Source organism: Bombina bombina, chromosome 2, assembly GCF_027579735.1.
Source record: "Bombina bombina isolate aBomBom1 chromosome 2, aBomBom1.pri, whole genome shotgun sequence".
In the NCBI taxonomy this organism is placed as follows: domain Eukaryota; kingdom Metazoa; phylum Chordata; class Amphibia; order Anura; family Bombinatoridae; genus Bombina; species Bombina bombina.
Genome location: NC_069500.1, coordinates 482,498,214 through 482,513,331, shown reverse-complemented (window position 1 = coordinate 482,513,331; position 15,118 = coordinate 482,498,214).

Here is a 15,118-nt window from a genome sequence, read left to right as displayed (position 1 = left end):
CCACAAGACTTCTGCAGGTAACCATGAGACATCTTCAGTGTGGAGACCGGTTTCATGCTACAAGCAGCATTAAGGTATGTGCAGCCTTTTTTTCTGAGGAGACTTGGTGTATCAGAACTGGCTGGCATTATTTCCCTGTATGGAAATGGGATAAGCAGTAAAACCTATTTTAATAAGAGGGGTGTTACTGGAGTCCCTATTTTATATTTACCATTAGTTGATATTTGGGCATTATGTGACATGGGAGACAATATAAAAAACGATGTTTTATGTTTTTTATTTTTGGCACTTAAAACTTATTGGTTTTATGCTTGAGGGTTATATTGTGTGTGTATTTTTACTTTAGTGCAAAACTGCATTTCCATGTGGTGTTGTTTGGGCTTACTCTGACTTTTGACCTTAAGGGGCGGAGCCTATTTTGGTGCAATTTCTTCAGGCTTAGCAGCAGCAAACAGTAACTCGGTGGCTCCTGGACTGTGTAGCTGGTCTGAAGGGTTGGAAACTTGATTCGAAGTACCCTGGGGGCAGATAGGCACCACAGCAGAGCTGTGGCGAGGTGCAGAGTGTATTTTTATCTATCTTTTGACTACATGTTGATATAAGTACTTCTAAAGCCTTATTTCTGCCCTTGCTTCTGGGTGCAGTAATTTTTGGATTAACCAACGATATTAAGTTAAATTTGGGAATAATTTAACGTTTTTTGTGCATTTTGGAAAAATTGTTCACTTTTTCTTTTCTTAAAGGCACAGTACACATTTTTTCTAATGTTTATTTTATGCTATAAATAAGTGTTTAAACGACTTTTGTGGTATTTCTAGTCTGTTCAACATGTCTGACATTGAGGTTTCTCATTGTTCTATGTGTTTAGAAGCTATTGTGCAACCCCCTCTAACATTGTGTAACTTTTGTACTGAAAGGGCTTTACAATGTAAAAAGCATATTTTAAATAAAGTAAGTGTGCCTAGGGATGATTCTCAGTCTGAAGAGAATCAGGATATGCCATCCAATTCTCCCCAAGTGTCACAACCTTTAATGCCCACACAAGCGACGCCTAGTACTTCTAGTGCGTCTAATTCCTTTACTCTGCAGGAGATAGCTGCAGTTATGTCAACTACCCTTACAGAGGTATTGTCTAAATTACCAGTGTTGCAGGGTAAACGCAGTAGGTCAAGTATTAATGTAAATACTGAATCCTCTGATGCTTTATTAGCTATTTCCGATGTTCCCTCACAGTGCTCTGAGTTGGGGATCAGGGAATTACTGTCTGAGGGTGAAATTTCTGATTCATGGGAATGTTTTGCCTCAGACAGATTCGGATGCTATGTCATTTAAATTTAAGCTTGAACACCTCCGCCTGTTGCTTAGGGAGGTTTTAGCGACTCTGGATGATTGTGATCCTATTGTGATTCCTCCAGAGAAATTGTGTAAAATGGATAAATATTTGGAAGTTCCTACTTACACTGATGTTTTTCCGGTTAAAAGAGAATTTCAGAAATTATTAGTAAGGAATGGGATACACCAGGTATACCGTTTTCTCCCTCTCCTAATTTTAAGAAAATGTTTCCTATATCAGATACCATTCGGGACTCATGGCAAACGGTCCCTAAGGTAGAGGGAGCTATATCTTCCCTAGCTAAACGTACTACTATACCCATTGAGGATAGTTGTGCTTTCAAGGATCCTATTCATAAGAAATTAGAGGGTCTACTAAAGAAATTATTTGTTAATCAGGGATTTCTTTTACAACCTACGGCTTGCATTGTTCCAGTAACTACTGCAGCAGCTTTTTGGTTTGAGGCTCTAGAAGAGTCTCTTAAGGTTGAGACTCCATTAGATGACATTCTAGATAGAATTAAGGCTCTTAAGCTAGCTAATTCTTTTATTACTGATGCCGCTTTTCAAATTGCTGAATTAGCGACAAAAAATGCAAGATTTGCTATTTTAGCACGTAGAGCATTGTGGCTCAAATCTTGGTCTGCTGATGTGTCATCAAAACATAAGCTTTTAGCTATTCCCTTTAAAGGTAAGACCCTTTTTAGGCCAGAATTGAAGGAGATCATTTCTGATATTACAGGAGGTAAGGACCATGCCCTACCTCAGGATAGGTCGGTTAAAATGAGGGGTAAACAGAATAATTTTCGTTTCTTTCGGAACTTTAAAGGAGGACCCCCCGCTTCTTCTTCTTCCACAAAGCAGCATGAAGGAGTGGCCCCCGATTCGGGACTGGAACTAGTAGGGGGAAGACTTTCTTTCTTTGCTCAGGCTTGGGCAAGAGATGTTCAGGATTCCTGGGCACTAGAAATAGTGACCCACGGTTATCAATTGGAAATTATCTGCAAACCAGATAAAGAGAGAGGCGCTCTTACGCTGTGTAAAATACCTTTTTACTATGGGAGTCATCTGTCCTGTTCCAAAATTGGAATAGGGACAGGGGTTTTACTTGAACCTATTTGTGGTCCCCAGAAAAAAGGGAACGTTCAGACCCATTTTGGACCTCAAGTGTCCAAACAAATTTCTAAGAGTTCCATCATTCAAGATGGAGATAATTCGAACGATTTTGCCAATGATCCAGGAGGGTCAATATATTACTACCGTGGATTTGAAGGATGCTTACCTTCATATTCCAATCCACAAAGATCATCATCGGTTTCTAAGGTTTTCCTTCTTGGACAAACATTATCAGTTCGTGGCTCTTCCTTTCGGGTTGGCCACAGCACCCAGAATCCTCACAAAGGTTCTTGGGTCTCTTTTGGCGGTTCTCAGACCGCAAGGGATAGCAGTGGTGCCTTATCTGGACGGTATTCTGATTTAGGCGTCAACATATCATCTGACAAAATCTCACACGGACACAGTGTTGTCTTTTCTGAGAACTCACGGCTGGAAGGTGAACATAAAGAAGAGTACACTTGTTCCACAGACAAGGGTTCCTTTCTTGGGAACTCTGAGACTCGTTAGCCATGAAAGTATTTCTGACGGAGGTCAGAAAATCAAAGATTTTGAATGCTTGCCGAGCACTTCTGTCCATTCCTCGGCCATCAGTGGCTCAGTGTATGGAGGTAATCGGATTAATGGTAGCGGCAATGGACATCGTTCCGTTTGCTCGCTTTCATCTCAGACCACTGCAACTGTGCATGCTCGGTCAGTGGAATGGGGATTATGCAGATTTATCTCCAAAGATAATTCTGGATCAAGAGACCAGAAACTCTCTTCTTTGGTGGTTGTCGCCAGATCATCTGTCCCAGGGGACTTGTTAGACCCTCGTGGGTGATAGTGACAACAGATGCCAGCCTTCTGGGCTGGGGTGCAGTTTGGAACTCCCTGAAGGCTCAGGGTGTTTGGACTCAGGTGGAGTCTCTACTTCCAATCAATATTCTGGAATTGAGAGCAATATTCAATGCGCTTCAGGCGTGGCCTCAGTTCATCAGACTCCAGTCGGACAACATAACGACTGTGGCATATGTCAATCATCAGGGTGGAACAAGGAGTTCCTTAGCGATGATAGACGTAACCAAGATAATCAGTTGGGCAGAGGCCCACTCTTGTTATCTGTCAGCGATCTATATCCCAGGAGTAGAGAACTGGGAAGCAGATTTTCTAAGTCGACAGACTTTACATCCGGGGGAGTGGGAAATTCACCCGGAGGTATTTGCCTCATTGATTCTCAGATGGGGCAGACCGGAATTGGATTTGATGGCATCTCGTCAGAATGCCAAGCTTCCAAGATACGGATCCCGGTCAAGGGATCCTCAGGCCGAACTGATAGATGCCTTGGCAGTACCTGCAACTGACTGCGTGGAGATTGGACGCTTGATTTTATCGAAGCGAGGATTTTCTGATTCAGTTATCAATACTTTGATACAGGCTAGAAAGCCTGTCACTAGAAAGATCTATCATAAGATATGGCGTAAATATCTTTATTGGTGTGAATACAAGGGTTACTCATGGAGTAAAATTAGGATTCCTAGGATTTTGTCTTTTCTCCAAGAAGGATTGAAGAAAGGGTTATCAGCAAGTTCCGTAAAGGGACAAATTTCAGCTTTGTCAATCCTGTTTCACAAACGTTTGGCAAATGTATCAGATGTTCAGTCTTTTTGTCAGGCTCTATCTAGAATTAAGCCTGTATTAAGACCTATTACTCCTCCCCGGAGTTTGAATTTAGTTCTGCAAGGGGTTCCTTTTGAACTAATGCATTCCATAGATATGAAACTATTATCTTGTAAAGTTCTGTTTTTGGTTGCTATTTCTTCTGCTTGAAGAGTTTCTGAGCTTTCAGCATTACAGTGTGATTCGCCTTATCTCATATTTCATTCTGATAAGGTGGTTTTACGTACCAAACCTGGGTTCCTTCCTAAGGTTGTTTCAAATAAGAATATTAATCAGGAAATTGTTGTTCCTTCCTTGTGTCCTAATCCTTCTTCTAAGAAGGAGCGTCTGTTACATAACTTGGACGTGGTCCGTGCCTTAAAGTTTTACTTACAGGCAACTAAGGATTTCTGTCAATCATCTTCATTATTCATTGTTTATTCTGGAAAGCGTAGGGGTCAGAAAGCTACGGCTACCTCTCTTTCTTTTTGGCTGAGAAGTATCATCCGCCTGGCATATAAGACTGCTGGACAGCAGCTTCCTGAAAGAATTACAGCTCATTCTACTAGGGCTGTGGCTTCCACATGGGCTTTTAAAAACGATGCATCTGTGGAACAGATTTGTAAGGCTGCGAGTCGTCCCTTCACCCTTTTTCCAAATGTTCCAAATTTGATACTTTCGCTTCTTTAGAGGCTATCTTTGGGAGAAAGGTTCTTCAAGCAGTGGTGACTTCCGTTTAGGTTCTTGTCTTGTCCCTCCCTTTCATCCGTGTCCTATTGCTTTGGTATTGGTTTCCCACAAATAAGGATGAAATCCGTGGACTCATCATATCTTTGTAAAAGAAAACTAAATTTATGCTTACCTGATAAATTAAATTCTTTTACGATATGACGAGTCCACGGCCCTCCCTGTTATTTGAAGACAGGTTTATTTTATTTTTTGAAAACTTCAGTCACCTCTGCACCTTTTTAGCCTTTCCTTTTCTCTTCCTATAACCTTCGGCCGAATGACTGAGGGTGGAGTGGAAGGGGAGGGGCTATATTTACAGCTCTGCTGTGGTGCTCTTTGCCACTTGCTGTTAGCAGGAGGTTAATATCCCACAAGTAAGGATGAAATCTGTGGACTCGTCATATCGTAAAAGAAAGTAATTTATCAGGTAAGCATAAATTTAGTTTTTCCTAAATTCACCTTCCAACCATGGGAGCTCAGAAAAGACAACAACTCCATGTGGGAGTTTGCTAGTTGAAAAGATGGAGCCTGAACTAGAATGTCGTCCAGATAAGGAGCCACTGCAACACCCTTCAATCGAAGCACCGCCAACAATGCTCCCAGGACCTTTGAAAAAATTCTGGGAACTGTTGCCAGACCAAAAGGAAGAGCTACAAACTGAAAATGTTTGTCTAGAAATGCAAATCTTAGGAACCTGTGATGATCCCTGTGAATGGGAATATGCAGATACGCATCCTTTAGATCCACTGTGTTCATGAACTGACCTTCCTTAATAGTTTCCATCTTGAAAGACGGAACCCTGAGAAACTTGTTTATACTCTTAAGATATAAAATAGGTCTGAACGTTCCCTCGTTTTTAGGAACAACAAAGAGATTGGAATAAAAACCCAGACCCTGTTCCTGTACCGGAACAGGAACTATCACTCCCATGTCGGAAAGATTCTGAACATAACTTAAGAACGCCTCTCCTTTTATCTGGTTTACAGATAACCTGGAGAGAAGAAACCTGCCTCTGAGAGGAAAATTCTTGAACTCCAGTTTGTAACTCTGGGACACGATATCTACAACCCAGGGATCCTGAACATCTCGAACCCAAGTTTGAGCGGAGAAAGAGAGTCTGCCCCCCAAGATCCATTCCCAGATCGGGGGCAGACCCTTCATGCTGATTTTGAGTCAGCAACAGGCTTTCTGGACTGCTTCCCCTTATTCCAAGGCTGATTTGACTTCCAAGATGGCTTGCACTGTTCTTGCTTGGAGGAAGAAGGGGTAGATTCACCAGAGAAGTTACGAAAGGAACGAAAATTATTACCGACCCTTCTGTTTATTTATTTTATCCTGAGGAAGAGAATGCCCCTTTCCTCCCGTAATATCAGAAATAATCTCAGCCAAACCTGGCCCAAACAAGGTCTTACCCTTGTAAGGAATAGACGAAAGCTTTGACTTAGAGGACACATCCGCAGACCAGGATTTTTTTTTTTACAATTTTTTTATTGAGGTAATAAATTGGCATACATATACAAAATTGCAGCGGTATATAACATGAAACTGAATATGCTTATAGCGTGGTACATTGTATAGGTTACACAGTAATAGACATTACATGCAGTCTCAGTTGCACCAAGCAAAGCAAAAAACAAAACACCTGCTGTAGAGATAAGAAAGGAACAATAATTTAAGGAAATGCCAATACCAACGTTAAACCTTCTTATCAATCTAAGAGGACACTCTTGGACCCATCACAAAAAGTATTAAACATTTATAACCAAAGGTTACCCCCATGTTCAGAGGCCTCTCATGGACCTCGGCCTTGAAACCTCAGAATTTTATTGTGTTACCTGATGTGTTTGTTAAGTAGGGGGAAAATAGGATTTCTTTTCAATTAAGTGAGTTTACCAAAGGAGCCTAGGGTGCATAATCCAGGTTGGAGACATACCATAGGAGTCAGTTTATCAACATAGGAGCTACATAAAGTTGTGGGGGAGAACATAAGGTACAAGGAATATAGGTTACTGTTCCTAAGGTATCAGGTATTAGGTAGGGAAGCATGGAAGGCATGCACTCATATGCAATGTTCTATACATTTTCAAAACTAACGCTGTAGCTAATAAAGAGATAAAATGATAGAATGCCTGGCGGAAACAGAAATGGGAGATATTGTACACTGTAAGCTAACCCATATGTGAACCAATGGTGAAATTTCTTGGGAGGTGTTATTATTAGAACCATTATTACCTATATATGGGTCATGAGACAACTACACACCCCCAGACACACACAGGATCCTGCCATCCCTGCAGAACAGGATTTTAACCATAAAGCTCTGCGAGCTAAAATGGCAAAACCAGAAATTTTAGCTCCCAACATGATGACCTGTAGAGAAGCATCTGCAATAAAGGAATTAGCCAACTTGAAAGCCTTGATTCTATCTTGAATTTCTTCAAGAGGAGTTTCTTGCTGAATAGAATAAGACAATGGATCAAACCAATATGCCGACGCACTAGTAACCGTAGCAAAGATTCCAACTTCTTAGCCATAGGATCTTTAAATGAACAGCTGTCCTCAATAGGAATAGTGGTCCTCTTGGTCAGAATGGAAACTGCTCCCTCCACCTTAGGAACCATCTGCCAAGATTCCTTAATAGAATCAGCAATAGGAAACATCTTCCTAAAAGATATCTGAAACATGATCTGGTATAGGAAAAACTTTCACTGAGGACGGGACATCAAAAAACTTATTAAGTTTACTAGATTTCTTAGGAATAACCATGACTGACGCCTCAGAGTTATCCAAGGTAGCCAAAACCTCCTTGAGTAACAAACGGAGGTGCTCCAGCTTAATCCTAAAGGAAACAACCTTAGGTTCAGAAGAAGGATTTACACTATCAGAATCCAAGATCTCACCCTCAGATGCTACTGAAGTATCTTCCTCAGACTTATGAGAAGAAACACTAGACACAATTGCAACAGAATCAGAAACCTTATACTTCCTCTTGTGCTTCCCCTGTAACATAGGAAAAGCAGACAAAGCCTCAGATACTGCTGAGAATATATGGGTAGCCATATCCTTCAAGAAAAAAACCAACCTGAGACGAAACACAGGACACTGCAGAAGATTGGGACGTATGAGGAGAAAGTTGCGGATTAGCCTGAACAGGAGACTCCTGAACAACATCCGTCCTAGACAATGAAGGCTCAGAATCAAAAAGTCTATCCTTGTAATGTAATGTTCTCTCAATACAAGAGGGATAGAAGGCTCAAAATTAGTATTTAAACATAGAGAACAAGCAACAGCTTGCAGGGCCTCTTGGTCCATCTTATTCCAAAGGAAAAAACCTTAATCAATAAAAAATTCTAAGTTCAAATCAGAATTTTAATGAAACAAAAAAAAAAATCTTTAAATAAACTGCACAATAAATCTTGCAGCAACAATTTTTCACAAAATGAATGCAAAAAGAGACACAAACATTATAGTCCCTGAATTTCAGACAGAAACTTAAATATAAACAGAGCAACAGCCCCACACAAAAACAACAGGCAACGTCCACACCTCAGCAAGCTCTGCTGAGCTGCCTACCTGACCTCCTTGCTGCCAGAAACAAAGTCAGAAAATGATCTGGACCCCATACAGCCGCACCGGAGAGAACGTTGAACCACCTCTGAGGAGCTATGCAACAGAGCTGCAACATCCAGGAACAACAGGAAACAGCTAAAAGGGCGCCAAAAAGTCCTTGCTATCTCAGATAAGCCCGCCCATTGTGGGCGTGGCCTAACAAACTTCCTGGTAGCCATTAATACACCAACAAAAAACATGTACACCAAAGTGAAAACATAATAAACTGAACCAAACATCCCCAGTGCCTGCAAAACTGCCATACAATAAACCGTTAACCTAGAAGGCTGATTGTATATTTAGACAGAATTTAAAAAGTGCCAAATTCTCCTATATCAAAACAGGGAAAGAAATAGGCACTTACCTCAAAAATCTGTCTGGCAGTAGGACAGCTCACTTGGTATGGGAGGGGCTTCCTACCTCACATGGACCTGTGGAAAAAAAGAAAAGGCTGAGTAAACTTACTCAAACTTTCAACCAAGGGCAGCATGAAATTACTTGGGAGGCTCAGTGGGGATTATACCTCACAAGTTCCCAAATGCTTAAAAGCCACCACTTGCTCTACTGAAGAGACTGACGTGGACTACCGTTAAACCCCAAAGTAAGCCAGAGCAAACTTGCTCTGCTTAAAAAAAAATAACAAACTCTTGATTGAAGAATCAGGCACCAATCTTTACCCCTCCTTGCAACTGATACAAGCAAAGAGGATTGTGGGTTGGGGGATTGGTATTTAACAGCTTTTTCTGTGGTGCTCATTGCCTCCTCCTGCTGGTCAGGGGTGATATTCCCAACAGTAATTAAGATGATCCGTGAACTCACTGTGTCATTAGAAGAAATATATATTTATATATATATATATATATTTATATATATATATATATATATATATATATATATATATATATATATATATACTGTATTTATATATATATATATATATATATATATATATATATATATATATATATATATATATAAATGTGTTCATCTCAAGTATGGCATTGATGTGAATAATTATTTTCTTTGGACACTAGGACAGTAGATGTGAGCAATGTTGTATGATTGATCAAATGAATCCAGATGTGAAAAATTGAGGAATAACTTAAAATGTGCAGCCAGACCCAGTCTCAATTTAATCCCCAACTGCTGATTTTGAGAACATAACTGGTTTATGCAATGTGTGGAGCATCTGTCAGCACCAAAGAGAAGATGGAGTGAGTGACAGGCAGCTATCACAGTAATAATTAAGTGATGCTGTCATGCTGATTTCAGATGCCACTTTCCTGTCTCTTCAGCTGTTTGTTCATTGTCCCCATTTTAAGGGAAACCCTGAGAAATACCTGACATAATATCAGCTGTGCTGTGGAGTTATGGGGTCGCAATGACCAAGTAGATTATAGCTAGGTTTAGCAATGCATATATATGTGTGTATCTGGCCCTGGGACGGAATCTTTACATTATTTCCCTTGCTGTTTGCGCGTTGTTTTCTTTTTTTTGGCGCTTGTGTCATTTTTTGTGTGTTTGCACATCCGGTTAGAGCATGTCGGGTTTAACGCTCATAGGGACATCACAAGTCTACCAGTTTTTCTTTTTTTGCACTTCGGCTAGAATATTCACATCTGGATTGGCATGCTAAATTCACTTATAGCTGTGTTTATTTCCAATGGCATAGAGAGTCCATGAATCCTTTTCAATTACTAGTGGGAATTCAGCTCCTTGCCAGCAAGAGGAGGCAAAGAATACCCCAGCAAAGCTGTTAAGTATCACTCCAACTTCCCATAAACCCCCTGTCTTTCTTTGCCTTGTTACATCAGGAGGATGTGTGAAGATGGTGTCTGAAGATATTTAATCCTTTAATGGGTACTTTTCCCTGCTAGCAAGGATTGGGGCTATGCTGTGTCCATGTAATACTCTTTAGTAAGAGTCATGGTGGCTTTTAGCAGTTGGAAGATGGCGAGGTAGTCCTTGCTTCACTTCCAACATCTATGCTACTCCTATATAGAAAACATGAGTAGGGATGGATACTCTTCTTTTCTTTTACTACAGGTCCCTGTCAGAGGTCAGCTGAGTCTATCATACCTGTGTTGCTGTACCTACTTAAATTTTAGAGACCCATGTATTCTGTTGATTTATATTCTATTTTGGGAAAATAAAATTTCTGTTCACTATATACAATTGAGATTAATTTTTTATAGAACCAGTACACAGGACAGTATGGAATCAGATAAGGATCTCTCTATGTCTTTTGATAAATGCTTATATTTTCTTAAAGCTCGAATTATACCCCCTGTGCAGTTTTGTTCCACATGTGTAAATAAGTTTTTACTTTCCAAAAATAAAAATACCCTCTCAGAGCCATCTGTCTCTCAAGATAATGTTGTCCGTGAGATTCCTCAACTTTCCCCTCAGAAGTCTCAGTCTTTGGCAGATACACAAGCAATGCCCTGCGGTTCAACTCAGTCAGAAAATCTAAGCACATTTTTAAATCATGTACTAATTCCATAAAGGCTGCTTTAGTCAGTGTATCTCAGTTATCTGAGGAGGATCACACCTCAGTGGCTTCAGAGGGCGAGATCTCTGATTCTGAATCTGCTATTGCTAGTACAGTGGAATCAGAGGAGGTCAATTTTAGATTTAAGCTTGAACACCTCCATTTGATTTTGAAACCTCTTTTGAAAGAGGTTCTAGCTACTTTGGTGGACTCTGAAACTACAGTCACAGAGACTCCTAAAAAGGCTAATAAACTCAACAGATTATTTGATGTCGAACCCACAACTGTGGAAGTATTTCCTGTTCCAGATCGCATGTCTGACATTATATCTCAGGAATGGGAGAAGCTGGGGGGTTCCTTTTTCCCTGTCTCCTTTTTTTAAAAAGATGTTTCCTGTTGCTGACTCTGTGCGAGATCTTTGGCGCACTGTTCCTAAAGTAGAGGTCACTATATCCACTTTAGCCGAGAGAACCACTATTCCGCTAGAGGATAGTTCCTCTTTTAAGGACCCTATGGACAGGAAACTGGAAGGTTACTTAAGGAAAATGTTTTTATACCAGAGACTACAATGAGAACCTGTTGCTAGTACTGCAACGGTTGCTGGTGCAGCCTCATATTGGTGCGACTCCTTGTCCTTTCTGCTTTCCTCTATAGAGGAGATCTAGAATAGGATCAAGGCTTTAATCTGGCTAATACTTTTATTTGTGATTCCAGCAAAGATTTCTAGCTTTACCGTCCTATCTCATAGAGCCCTGTGGCTAAAGTCTTGGTCTGCTCACGTGACATCCAAGTCTAAGCTTCTGTCTCTACCCTTTAAGGGCAAGACTTTATTTAGCTCGGGTCTTGCTAAAATAATTTCCATGGTTACAGGTGGAAAGGGAGATTTTCTGCCACAGGATAAGAAAACTAAGACTGTTTGGAAGAAGCACTGAAGCGGCGGTAAAATAACTGTTTCCTGGAGGATTTCAAAGTGAACTGGGACTTGCTTCTCTTCTTTCCCTATAAAGGGATCAATGCGATAATTTTTAGCCTGTTTGTAAGTGCAATATCTTTGTATATATAATAAATTTTTGGAAACTGCTACCTTGATGTGGGGTTGCGCTGTCTCTTTTTTTCGCCATAGGATCTACAAGTAAAGAGAGCGTTTGGGAACAAGCCTCTGGAAGTAGCTGCACCTCATTTTCTAAAGACTGCTATCAGGAGCTGGCATTATAAACTATCAAGCAAGCATTATTCTATTTGAATGCTCCTAAGGACTCTCCCCAGTATTGGGTAATATTTATTCAGCCAGATCAACTGTTTTTTAACCATTACCATCAACTGTGTTTATGTTTATATGTATGAATTTGCATGTGTATTTCTCACTTAATATTTTATATTGATGTTTAGTTGTTGCAGTATTATTTTAATCTTTTAGCCTTTTTTAATCAAACTATTTTAAATATTCCCCTTATTTTAACGCTATCATTATATATCCATCTCTCTACCAAGTTGCGCTGTTAATACTTCCAGTGTGTCTTATATGTTGCCAGACTTCTAATTTCGTTCCTTTCGTAACGTCAAGGGACAAAAATCCTCTTCTTCCAAACGTGAACAAGCCAAAACCTCATGAAGATCTAACCAGTCTTGGAATAAGGGTAAGCAATCCAAGAAGCCTTCCTCTGAGAACAAATCAGCATGATGGGTCTGCCCGATCCATTTTTGGATGAGGTTAGGGCAGACTTTCCTTCTTTTAGCAGGCTTGGATTCACAATGTCCCTGATCGTTGGGCAGTGGATGTAGTCTCCCAGGGATACAGGATAGGATTCAAATCTTGTCCTCCCAGAGGCAGATTTCTCCTGTCAAGATTATCTGCAAACCAGATAAAATGAGAGGCTTTATTAAACAGTGTCAAGGATCTCACTTTTCTAGGAGTGATTGTCCCAGTTCCTCTGACGGAACAGGGTCAAGCATTCTATTCCAATCTATTCATGGTTCCCAAGAAAGAGGGAACTTTTCGATCCATTTTAGGCCTCAAGTGTCTCAACAAATTTCTCATGGTTCCGTTATTCAAAATAGAGACTATCCTTTCTATTCTCTATTTAGATCAGGAGGGTCAGTTCATGACTACCATCGACCTGAAGGAGGAGTATCTTCATGTTCCTATCCACAGGGAACATTTCCAATTCCTGTGATTTGTCTTTTTGGACAAACACTTCCAATTTCTAGCCCTACCTTTCGGACTAGCCACTGCCCCTCAAATCTTTACGAAGGTTCTAGGGTCTCTTCTGGCAGTGGTCAGATCTCAAGGAATTGAGGTGGCTCTGTACCTGGGTGATATCTTGGTTCATGCGCTATCTTTTCATTTAGCAAGATCCCATACAGATTGTCTGTCAGTTCTCCGCTCTTAGGGTGGAAGGTGAATCTATAAAAGAGTTCCTTGGTGCCAAATACCAGGGTATGCTTTTTGGGGAGGATCATCTTGATGAGGATTTTGTTGACGGAGGTCAGAAAATCCAAACTTCTTGCTGCCTGTCTTTATCTTCAGTCCTCTGTCCGTCTATCAGTGGCACTGTGTATGGAAGTAATTGGTCTCATGGTGGCTTTGATGGACATTATTCAGTTTGCTCGTTTCCATCTGAGATCTCTACAGTTATTTATGCTCAAACAATGGTAAGGAGACCACTTGGACCTCTCTCAGAGGATAGTCTTAGACATCCAGACAAGAGATTCTCTGTCCTGGTGGCTTTTCCAGGACAATCTGTCCCAGGGCACATGCTTTCTGAGACTATCTTGGGAGATTGTGACCATGAATGCCAGCCTTTCAGGCTTGGGAGCAGTTTGGGGTTCCTTAAGAGCTCAGGGACTGTGGACTCAGGAGGAGTCTGCCCCCCAATAAATATTTTAGAGTTGAGAGCAATCTTCAATGCACTGACAGCTTGTCCTCAATTGAGTTTGGTCCGGTTTATAAGATTCCAATCAGACAGCATTACTTTGTTGGCATATATCAACCATCAGGGAGGAACATTGAGTTCCTTAGCTCTGAAGGGGGTGACTCGCATTCTTCATTGAGCGTAGTCTCACAATGGTCGCCTTTCTGCCATCCACATCCCAAGGGTGGACAACTGAAAAGCAGATTATCTAAGCAGGCAGACTTTTCATTCAGGGGAGTGGGCCCTTCATCTGGAAGTTTTCTCAATGATAATTCTCAGGTGGGGAGTTTCAGAGTTGTATCTGATGGCGTCTCGTCTAAACACCAAGCTTCCAAGATACGGATCAAGATCAAGGGATCCGCAAGCAGCTCTGGTCGATGCTCTGGCAGTTCCATGGGACTTTGGTCAAATCTACCTGTTTTCTCCTTTTGCCCTCCTTCCTCGGGTGATAGCCCGTATCAAACAGGATGATTCAGTGATTCTAATCACTTCAACTTGGCCTTGCAGAATTTGGTTTGCGGATCTCGTAAAGATGTCATCCTTTCCCCAGTGGAAATTGCCTCTGAGGATGCCTAGTCTTATCTAGACGAGGTTTTTCAGATAAGGTGATTGATACTATGATTCAGGCTTGTAAGCCGGTAACTCACAAGATTTACCATAAAGTATGGCGTAAATACTTTTTCTGGTTTGAATCTAGAGGTTTCTCTTGGAGTCAGGTGAGGGTTCCTCGCATTCTGTCCTTTCTTCAGGAGGGCCTGGTAAAGGGCTTTTCCATCAGTACTCTGAAAGGACAGATCTCTGCCCTTTCGATTCTTTTGCATAAACATCTGGCTCTCTTACCAGATGTCCAATCTTTTGTTCAGGCCTGTGTTTAAGTCTGTTGCTCCTCCATGGAGCCTTAATCTTGTTTTTAGAGTTCTACAGCAAGCTCCATTTGAGCCTATGCACTCTGTTGATATGAAGTTATAGATTTTGCTCACGACTATCCTCTGTGGTATCTGTGGCATTATCTGGTTTTCCCTATGTTTGAAGGGAAAAGGCATGAGGAAAGTTAGAGATTCAGACAGTAAGGTTTCTGTTCCATCTGCTGCTACTCAGGTTGCCCTTCCTCATAAGTCTGATGAGTGTGATACGTCAGTAGCCTCTGAGGGTGAAATCTCAGATTCGGACAGTATAATTCCTTCATCTGATGCTGAAGTAGTAACCTTCAGTTTGAAGCTTGTACACCTTTCTGTATTGTGAAAGGAGGTTTTTGGCTACTTGGAGCGACTTTGATATGCCTATCGTTGTCAAC